The 8,671-nt window shown below is 43.6% G+C and overlaps 1 protein-coding gene across 1 annotated transcript in view; it reads right to left on the reverse strand.

Annotated features, from left to right (window-relative positions):
- The window catches only part of COL4A1 (collagen type IV alpha 1 chain), a 207,521-nt gene that overhangs the window by 175,561 nt on the left and 23,289 nt on the right, over positions 1–8,671 (reverse strand).

Raw genomic sequence — 8,671 nt, forward strand, 5'->3', positions numbered from 1 at the left:
ACAGCCATTCACTCGAAACCACAAGGTTGCGAGTTCAAGACCAGCAAAAGGGCCCAAGCTCGACTCAGGCTTGCATCCTTCCGAGGTCGCTAAAATGAGTACCCAGACTGTTGGGGGCAAATTAGCTTACTTGCTAATTAGCTTACTTGCTGTTCACCGCTATGATCTTTGGAATAGCGGTATATAAATAAAACAAATTATTATTATTATTATTCAATGATAGCAAGATAAGAATTCTCACTAGTTCTTCAGTGGGAGATAAGGAGTCTCAGGAGTCCTTTAATGACAGATAAGGAATTTGGGCTTCAGTGACAGTCAGATAAGGAATCTAAGGTAGCTCTTCAGTGACAGATAAGGAATTTCAGTAAGAGATAAGGATTCTCACTAGTTCTTCAGTGAGAGTCAGATAAGGAATGACTGGTTCTTCAGTGAGAGTCAGAGAGGAATTCCGACAGGAGAAGGAGGCACTTAAGAAAGTCCAGAGGGGATTGTGATAAGCCTGCAAGTGTATGTTAATGTAACCACAGTTGAAGTAACCCAACTAAGATGTTTCCTTGCTTTATGTTATTAAATAAAGTTGCCATTTACATTTTATAACAGATGTCTCTGCCTGAATGAATTCTGGACATTACAAGCAAAGGCAAGCATGCTACCTAAGATATTGAATTGGTTTGGGGTAGACACTTGGGACTCTGGCCGTATCCGTTTAGGGAGAGTGTTAAAAGGATAAAAGAAGGGCATGTGTTAGTGACAAGGGGCCTTCTGTGGGGAAGAGATAAAATATAATCTCAGGCATATAAAGAAGATCCCATCACACTAGTGTAATGTCAGCTTCTTTCTGTTTCTGGCTGTTGTGTAGCACAGTCAAGAAATGTGTATTCTTTCCTTAGTACTCTTTTGTCTTGCACAACAAATATAATTTAGGGCCCGAACAGACAGGCCAAAATAAAGCTGTTTCGGGTCACTTTGGAGGCTGTTTAAATGATGCATGCGTCCTAAGAGGCCGGAAGCCACGCCAAAGCCATGCTCCATTCCTAAGAACTGGAGCACAGCTTGGGTGCAGCTTCTGGCCTCTTAAGATGCCTGTGTCATTTTTAAACAGCATACTTCCAAAGTGTCCCAAAGCAGCTTTATTCTGGCCTGTCTGTTCGGGCCTTTCGTTCATTTTGGGCAATATTCCACTTTTTTTGCTACCCACCCCACTGCACCCCACCCACATGTTACTTGCTGGTATGCTTTAGGACTTGTGAATTCCTGCTAGGTCATACATACACTAGTAACACTGATGCTATCTATTCCATGACCAAATTAAAGCCATATGTAATTTTAAAATAGAAGATATCTGATGTAGAAACAGGTCAGACCGAAGCATAGGAAATTGTGTTTTATTGTTTAACAGTTGCCTGAGGTTAAGGAAAACAAATTTGTCAACGTTCCCTCTTCTTTTTCTCTGTTGACTAGACAGGAAACTGGCAAAAATTAAACTGTTCCTTTCAGAGAAAGATATATATATATATATATATGTGTGTGTGTGTGTGTGTGTGTGTGTGTGTGCAACCAATTGCTGGGAATTCTGCCTTATTGGTGATGAGGAAGTGTGTGGATGCAAAGACGGCCTGATTGCTTCTCTTTGACTCCTCTTATAAACAGGGAAAAGTTGCCAGAGAAACGCCAGACAAACAACGCTTAGCCTTAAAGCTAGTGGCGCCCACTTTAGTGGAGCAGTGAATCTGCTCTGAGCTTCAGTCTCAGCTTTAAGAGCCCAATCCATTGTGCTGAATCCTATCCCCCAAATAGGTTGAGCCCCTTGGGACAGCTCCTTCAAAATCTGAAATCATAGAATCATAGAGTTGGAAGAGACTGCAAGGGCCATCCAGTCCAACCCCCTGCCATGCAGGAAATCTCAATCAAAGCATCCCTGACAGATGACAATCCAGCCTCTGCTTAAAGACCTCCAAGGAAGGAGACTCCACTACACTCCGAGGGAGTGCTAAATAAAGCTAGAGCAGCTTCACTGCCCCACTCACATGGGACTCAGCAACCCAACCCCAGGTTATCCTGATCCAGATGCTTATTTGTTCCTCCTGTAGGGCCAAAAGCCAACTACAAATCCTTGTTAAGAGGAGAAAGATGCCAGGGTCTCTGATTCAGATATGCTAAGCTTCCTGTAAGTGCTAAGTTTCTGATTACTGTTAAAGAGGAGCTAAGCGAGAACAACTATGCAGCATGGGCATCTTAATGTTCATTACCACTACTTGTGGGCTTATATTGTTATGTGAGAATGCACTCAGGAAGAGCACACATACATAGGACTGCCATGTAAATGGTCACAACAACAAGCTTGCCAACAGCGTGTAAGAGTTATGTCCTCCTATTAGTTTTATCCCCTCTCTCTAATACAGAAGTCAGAGGGCTGTGTTCATATATATCTGGAAATGAAATAGAGCCACCTAAAAGTTGTTTAGGTAGTTTAGGAGTGTATTTTTTTTCTTTAAATACGTGGAGGGATTCCTCAATTATTCAGTTTGTCATTTTTGCCCTATATAAATTCCCAGACTACCTGACAAGAAACTGTGAGTTTACAGATGTCAGTTCGGCCTAAGAAAAAAGGAGATGAGAGAATGTGGGCCTACTGCACACATTATCCGCATGGTATATCCTTGGATAAAATCCCTTCCATTTTTCTCCCATGAAGGAAGGTTCTGATCAAGACCGTGGCAGGCACGAGGACCTAAAGACCCTCTCCATTGCACCATAGTTCCGTTCATGCTGATTTGAAAAAGCAGCCACTACTATGCAACACACACCACCATGCACCATGCCAAAAAGACAAACAAATGCGTCCTGCAGCAGATCAAGCGAGAAATCTCACTAGAAGCCAAGGTGACAAAACTCAGGTTGTTGTACTTTGGACACATCATGAGAAGGCATAAATCATTAGAAAAAAACAGTAATGCTAGGAAAGGTAGAGGGAAGTAGAAAGAGAGGAAGGCTGCATGCAAGGTGGATGGACGCTATTAAAGAGATCATGACGAGTAGGAGTTTGCAGGAGTTGAACAGAGCAATGGAGGGCAGGGGGTCTTGGAGATCGCCAAGGGTCGAGATCGACTCGAGGGCAGTTAACAACAAAACCATGCATGGGCAAACGACACTACAATTACTGTTAACACTGCATGCTTTCAAGTTGTTTCTGATTTATAGCAATCCTAAGGCAAAGATATGTTCAGAGGAGGTTTGCCATTGCCTTCCTCTGAGGCTGAATGTGTGACTTGCCCAAGGTCACTAGGGAGGTTCCATGGATGAGTGGGGATTCAAACACTGGTCTCCCAGAGTTCTAGTCCAACACTCAAACCACTGATGCTGGTTCTACATTTATAGGTATGTGTGAAGTGAAATACATAACTTGCAGCTGTCCCCCCCCCCCCATAACTCATTGGTAATTGGAGTGTTTTTATCATGGTAGCAGCATACAGGGAGAGGCTTATCCCTTCCTTGGCTGTGACCTCACCAACTCACAGGGTACTAATGGTGTGTGGGGAGGAGATCTCCCATATTCTAGCTGCACTGCTCTCCCACACACACTGATTTCTTTTTAAAAATTACTAAGAGTCCCCTTCCCACAACTCCTAGAGACTATGAGTCTTATTTTTTTTTAATGGGGGTGGGACTCACTGGGCTGATTTAAGCCCAAGGGAGGCCTTTTTCCACATAGAAGTAAAAGAGAAGTCAACTGTATTTTGCATTGAAAAAAGGCCCCCTAGTAGGCATAAAATAGCACAGAATCATGGCAAAATTGTCCCCATACCCCCTTGAGGATGGTTTTAGTAAAAAAAATAAAATAAAAATGGGGGGGGGGGGCTGATCAGGTTGCTCAAATATGATAGCACTTTCCTTCCGTTCTGGTGCATTTTGTTCATAATTTGCATAAAGCTACACAACTGACTCCACAGCGAAGCGAGATTCCAATTTGGCCAGTTTAGCTTCAGGACCACAGTGGGTTTAAGTCAGACTGACATACAGTATTCCTATTCTCCCCCTCAAATTAAGACTTCTAATTATCCAAGCAAGTTTTCCACTGAATAATTTGTTTTAAGAGTCCTCCAGCTGAGTAGCATTGCCTCAGGAGCTTTGGTCACCATCACTATGGCCATCCTAGGATCAAGAAATCAGAGGATAGGATGCCAGTTTAGACAGAGTATTGTTCCCATTCATGGGTTATTTCACTTCCTATTTAAGTCTCCAACATGTTTTTAAGCATTTCAGCAATAAGTATGAAAGGAATCTGCTTCCCAAATGCGTCACTGCTCATGTTCCCAAGGGCTCCATTCATACTTGCAGATCTACACAGATGTATTAAAGGTCAGTCTGAGACCTCTTTACAGTTCTTGTACCCAGTATCTTTTTTTATGATCCAGTTCTTCATTAAGTTTGTTTCTTAATTTTCAAGATATGTATTGGAAATTCAATTTTATGTTGTCAGTTAGGAAGCAAACTGGGAATACATCTGTTGTGCTAGTAAATGTGCCAAATGTAACATTTCACAATATGTTCTGAACTGTCAATTTTAAAATGAGTTTACAGATGTGCTGGCTTCAAAAACTAATCATATGATATATTCTGGGGTAGCTGAAGTTAGATTTATTTTGGCCTTCGTGTTAAGATGTTTTGCTTTCCACATTACCAATTCTAATAGGAAAACAGGACTATTTTCAGTATTTCTACTTCAAATATCTGTCAACTTTGAAGTAAGGTCCTCTCCTGAAAGCAACATTAATGCTTGAAATGTTCATATACTGAGCTCACCCCTCCAAGAAACACCAGAACCACTGTCTAACAGTGCTCCCAAGTCCCATCTAAGAGAGACAACCCAGAGGAATACCCAAATACCCAGAAGATGGTATCAAAAGCCACTGAGAGGACCAGCAGAACCAATAGTAACACACTCCTCTTGTCCATTTTCCTGCATAGGTTATCCACCAAGGAACCAAAGCTGTCTCTGTCCCATAACCAGGTCTGAAGTCAGATTGAAATAGATCTAGATAATCCATTTCATCAAGAAACCCCTGGAACTGGGAGGCCACCATTCACTCTAGAAATATGGGGGCTCTCCAGACGGTCCCAAAGGGGTGGGCTGGGGGCACCCAGTTTCCCTCCAGAGGGGCGCCGCAGCAGCAGTGTTGCCAAAAAGCCTTGAAGATATTTCCCCAAATGTTTGACCAAAACACACCGAATCCCCCATCACACCAAATATTCAGTCAAAATCACCAAAAAGTCCCTGTAATGTTAATATGGCGGATCTTTTGCAAATGAATGTAACCCTAATGGAATAAATAAATAATTGTAACTTATTTCAACTCTCTTAATTACCATTAAAACCAAACAAAGAATCTTTCAGTCCTTCTAATACTTTTAAGATACTTATTTTGACATGAAGGGGGTCCAGGAAGCTTTGTGCCAAATAGAAATGTGTTAGGCTGCAACTGCACTGCAGAAATAATCCAGTTTGACAACCCTTTAATTGCCCTGGCTCAGTGCTATGGAATCCTGGGAATTCTAGTTTTCTGAGACATTTAACCTTCTCTCTCAGCAAACTCTGGTGTGACAACAAACTACAATTCCCAGGATTTCATAGCACTGGGCCATGGCAGTTAAAACGGTCTGAAACTGGATTGTTTCTGGAGTGAAGATGCAGCCTGAGTTGGGTCCAAGACACACTGCAAAAATAATCCAGTTTGAGACTGCTTTAGCTGCCCTGGCTCAGTGCTAGGGAACCCTGGGAATGGTAGTTTTGTGAGACATTGAGCATTCTCCATCAGAAAGAGCTCTGGTGCCACAACAAACTATCATTCCCAGGATTCCCTAGCACTAAGCCAGTAGAGTTAAAGGGGTCACAAACTGGATTATTTCTGCAGTGTGTTTTGGACCTTAGTTATTAATAAAGTCTAGGAAAGCTCATGCTTTCAGTGAGTCTCAAAGGTGCTACAAGATCTATCTCTCTATCATCATGACCAGTATTACAGTGGGCCCTCGCCTTACACGGGGATCCGTTCCGGATCCCTCCGCGTAAGGCGAATTACGCCTATGCTCAAGCCCCATTGTAAACAATGGGGCTCGTGCATGGCAGTGTGGTGGTGCACGGGGCGCGTGCGCCCATTCAATTGAATGGGAGCGCTGCCCCGCGCACACCCTGCGGCTTGAGCGCGTATGCTCAAGCCGCGTAAGGCGCGCCCACATATGACGCGGGCGCGCTATATTATCATTATTAAATCCAAATGCACCTGAAGAAGTGGACTTAAATTGGCAACACTGATATACTGTAGACTCATTCTCTGGGGCTGTGATCTGGAAGTGTGCAGGCAATTCCCTTGTCAAACCAGGGAATCCTGGGAATTGTAACTTGTGACATGTTGAAACACTGCTTTTACCAGCCAGGGCTCCATGCAGTGGAATTCTGGGCATGGTGGTTTGTTGTGGCCAGAATCCCATCGCAGTGTCAAACTGGATTATTTCTGCAGTATGGATGGCAATGGAAAAGAGAACAAAAAAGAGAGCCACAAAACAAAATTCTTGGAAGACAGGGCAGGGATGTCAACTTACCAGGTGCTCTTCCCATGCTCAGAGGCATATTTAATCACTAACACACACACACACACACACACACACACACACACACACACACACTCAGGGACATCACATTCACATCACACAACTAGTAGGGCAGCCCATGGAAGGGAGGGAAGATGGAGATAAACATCCATGATTCTACCCAGGTGCTCTGCCCATGCTCAGAAGCACCTTTCCACCTCTTTTTCTCCTCACATCTCCTCTATTCTTCTACTTTTTCCCTCCACTAGATTCTCCTCCCGTCAACCCAAATAGTCCTCACAGTACAACAACGAATTCAGAAATTCAAATGTCACTCTAAGGCACACACAACAGTCCACAACAGCAATCAATTAATGCATTAATTACCACAACATCAAGCCATGCTACCAATGTCAACTATTGCCTTTGTGTGCCTTAAAACTTATTTCTTACTTGGAAATCCTAAGGCAATTGGGAAGACAGGCACAGCAAGCCAAGATCCCTCATTCCTCCTGTGTAACAGGCTGCAAGCAACCCACAGGTGCCTCAGAACTGCAAAGCGACCAAGCTTAGCAGAAGAAGAAGCAACAGGTGCCTGGCTGCCTGCCTGGCCCTTGTCTCCTGCTTTGCGTCTGCCCTGGCTGAGCTTTTCCTGAGGGCGGAGGCAATCACTGTCCTCTCTCTGATTGGCTGAAAACTGTTAGTGTGTGACAACTCCAAAGGATTGGTTGCTCTGTAGCCAGCCTCCCTCAGGCTGGAGCTGAAATGGGCAAAAGTCACCAAATTTGCACCAAAATAGAGCCAGGCACCAAAATCACACCCCATTTTTGTGTGAAAGTCACCAGATTGGCAACATTGCCAGCCAAACTCCCTCCAGAGTAAAAAAAATATATGGAAAAACTGGGTTCTTTTTAAGATGCCCAGCGCACATAATGAGTGCACTGTGCATTCGTTACATCAAGATGGCGGCCCCCCATGTGGACGGGAGGCCGTCATGACACCAATGCCGTGATGTGCTAGGGTTAGGGAGTGTGCGGTTGATGCACGCTCCCTAACCCTAAGTATTGGTCCCATGATGGCACTTCGTGGCTGTCTATATCAGCCCATAATTTCTTTATTGTCACCATCACCATGGTATAGGCCTTCCAATGAATTCTAGCCCGTGTCCAGTTGGACTTGCCCTTAGTTTTCCCACCATCATCATGCTAGTCTTTGGCCCACTAGTTTCATCACTGCCAGCTCCCCAATGAACCAGGGAGAACTTTTGGCTCCACTTCATGGGAAGGGGCACTTAAGGGCAATTGTGCCCACTGCTCTGGCCATTTCTGTATTCCAGAGATCAGCCAAGGCTTTCACAGGATCATCTGCCAAGACAACAGGAAAGTCCTCAAGAGCCATCAGGAATCCATCTGGATTGATAAGTCTCCTGGGTTGGACCATCTTAATGGGCCCCCATCCCTCCAGAGGCTCTGAGTCCCAGTAAGTCAAAACTCTACCAAGTAGTGATCAGTCCATGACAATGGAACTATAGAAAGTTCCTCAACAACCAGATAACCACCTTCCCACCAAGAACAGAAAAACAAGTCCAGAGATCTTATTTTATAGTGCATTAAAAACAGGCAGAGACTTGGAATACAGATGCAACAAGCTATATCATAGCATGAAGCTCTGAAGGGATAAGAATGTGCATCTTGGTTGTAGTGGGATTAGGTAACTTCTAAACAAATTATCATTCCTCCCATGACACTCTGATACCAAAACTTTAACATTGGAGGGAGATTAACATTTCACTGGAGTGTTTTTTTTTAAATCCCTGTTTTGTCCCAAGAGCGATGCTATGGACTTTGGGTGTAGTAAGGCCTCTGGCTCTCAGGAACACAACCTGAACAAAAGACTTGTCCACAAATTTCTTAAGTTTTCATAGGTTTACTGGTTATAAACACAAAACATGAAACTGATCTCCTTTTTCTCAATAGTCCTTCTTAAATACCTTGCTCTTTCTTCTTGGTGGGTTTTATCTTTCTTCTTCTGAGGACTACCTTTCTTCTTTTGTGGACTTATCTTTGTCAAAGGAAAATACTCTCTC

Source organism: Sceloporus undulatus, chromosome 1 (genome assembly GCF_019175285.1).
Source record: "Sceloporus undulatus isolate JIND9_A2432 ecotype Alabama chromosome 1, SceUnd_v1.1, whole genome shotgun sequence".
Classification (NCBI taxonomy): Eukaryota; Metazoa; Chordata; class Lepidosauria; order Squamata; family Phrynosomatidae; genus Sceloporus; species Sceloporus undulatus.